The sequence below is a fragment of the Chrysochloris asiatica genome, unplaced genomic scaffold, assembly GCF_000296735.1.
Source record: "Chrysochloris asiatica unplaced genomic scaffold, ChrAsi1.0 scaffold00025, whole genome shotgun sequence".
Lineage (NCBI taxonomy): Eukaryota > Metazoa > Chordata > Mammalia > Afrosoricida > Chrysochloridae > Chrysochloris > Chrysochloris asiatica.
The window spans coordinates 7,596,408-7,599,124 of NW_006408543.1; positions in this window are offsets into that span (position 1 = coordinate 7,596,408).

The window sequence follows — 2,717 nt, forward strand, 5'->3', positions numbered from 1 at the left end:
TGGGTTAGGTGTTGGACCGCCGTTACGTACAAGGTGGGTTAGGTGTTGGACCGCCGTTACGTACAAGGTGGGTTTTGTGTTGAACCGCCGTTACGTACAAGGTGGGTTTTGCATTGGACCGCTGTTATGTACAAGGTGGGTTAGGTGTTGGACCGCCGTTTACGTACAAGGTGGGTTAGGTGTTGGACCGCCAACCACAAAGTCAGCAGTTTGAGTCCACCAGCTGCTCTCCAGGAGGAGAAGGCGGAAGCTTGCTTTTCCCGGGAAGATTGACAGCCTTGGAGTCAGAGTTGCTTGATGACAGTGGGTTTGGATTTTAGTGATAGATGCAAAAGAGAAGGACCCTCAACAAGACGGGTTGACACAGTGTCTGCAGCGGGGGGGCTCCAACAGAGGAAGACCTCTGAGGATGGAGCAGGGCCTTCTGTTTCACATGGGGTCGCTATGAGCTTGAGTGGACTCCACAGCACCTAACAACAACAGTATATGTAAGCCAGTGAGGCTAGGGCTGGAGCGACAGAGACGAGTGAGCACTGGGTCTCAGGAAGTAGCCACAACTGAGAGCAATCAGACATGAAAGTGCCAGAGAATGGTATAAATAGGCCACATTGGTGGTGGTGACGGGGGCCCAGGGGACTGGAAAGATTTTGACTTGAAAAAGATGTAGTATCGTCCATTCCGGCTCTTTCCTCTACATTTCTTTGAACAAACTTATTTTTTCTTGGCTTTCAGATGGTGAAGAGAATGGTCTTTAGCAAGTCTTGCTTTATTGGTGACGTGTCTCCAGTTCTTCTAGTTATTAATAACATCACTTTAATTAGTGACCCTCTGAAGACTTGCCTTTCACTGAGCTCTGGCCTTCGAGAGTCTATTAGCAATTTTGATTTTTACCTTTGGCGTGAACACAGAAGGAAATCCTGCTGTAACATTTATATAAGCAGAGTAGAAACAGACAACAGACAGACCCTATCTGCAGATGCTGCTATTGTCAGGGGCCGTCGAGTTGGTTCAGCTCATAGGGGCCTTCGGTGTGACAGAAGGAAACACTTCCCACTCCTGCACCATCCTCAACAATTGGTGCTAAGCTTGACCCCATTGGTGTCGCCACTGTGCCACTCCATTATGTTGAGGGTCTTCTGCTTTTCACTGACTCTCTACTTTACCAAGCAAGATGTCCTTCCCCAGGAATTGGTCCCTCCCGATAATATGTGCAAAGAATGTGAGACAATGTGCTGTATCCACAGAAAGATCCAAATCAAATGCATCTACTGGCATTGCTTCCTTGTACCAGATGAGATTTCTCACTGAGTAGCTTCAGGGTCGTGTTTATAACACTTCCTTTCCCTGGAAAAAGGAAAATGCTCTTTTAGTGTGTGTCACTATGCAAAACAGAGCTGTATGCAACAGACTGAAGCAGATCATGAGAGATTGAGTTCCAAATAGAGGAACAGCTCTTGAAAGAGAACCAGCTGGTCCCATCACGAGATCAAAGAGGGATATGCTTCAGAGTGTCCAAGTGTGTCGGTGAGGGGGCAGATGATTGTGAGCTGCTCAGATGGGGAATAATTCATCCAGCATTTAATGAGTTCATAGTAGTGATTCCTGTATGAGGAGAGGACATAGTCTTGAAAACATGTAGCTAATTCTCAAGGCGATAGGGCACTGATATTTCAAGTTCACATGTCTAAAACTGACAGTTGATTTTCAGCAAAGATGCCATGACCATCTAATAGGAAAAGACTAGTCTTCTGACAGATGCACAGAGACAACTGCATCTTCACTTAACAAATGAATGAAATTGGATCCCTTCCTCACACCATATATAAAAAGGAACTCAAAATGGATCGTAAACCCAAATGCAGAGCTAAAACTGTAAAAGTCTTTCAGGATAAGATGTCAGGGTGCTCTTTGTGATCTTGGTTTCTTAGAAATGTCACTAGATTCATAAACCAAGAAAGAAAAACAGATAAATTGAACTTCATCAACTTGAAAACTTTTTTGCCACAAATGATACTGTCAAAAAGTGACAAGACAACTTGGAGAAGAGGAGAAAATATTTACAGATCGTATCTATCAGATATTTCACTTACGGTGTTGGTGAAAAATGTTAAAAAAAATTTCCCCCATTTTGGTATTATGTAAAGATCAATATTTGAGATATTGTTTTATTTATTCTGCTTTAACATTCTGTTAGAAAGCTTTTTTTTTCCCCATTGTACATGTTTATTCACACCAATTTTTTTTTCAATCCATTTTTGATGGTCTTTCTCTTTTTCATTGACCCTCTACTCTACCAAGCATGATGATTGTTGTTGTGTGGGGTGGAGTTGGTTTCGACTCCTAGCGACCCTGTGTAGGGTTTCCGAGGAGTGGCTGGTGGGTTTGAACTGCCAACCCTGTAGTTCGCAGTGCAGTGCCACACAACGATGACAGACTTCCTGATTATTACCATCCTCTCATCGACCTGCCCGACTCCTGTAAGACCCAGCTCAAGTTTCACTTCTGAACTGAGACCGAGCCACTCCCTTTGTGTGACTGCCCAGAGCTCTGGTGGAGTGCAGTTGTGTCTTAGAGCCCCACGTATGCACTGTGAGCTGGTGGAGTGGTTGTGTCTTAGAGCCCCGCGTATGCACTGTGAGCTGGTGGAGTGCAGTTGTGTCTTAGAGCCTCGCGTATGCACTGTGAGCTGGTGGAGTGCAGTTGTGTCTTAGAGCCTC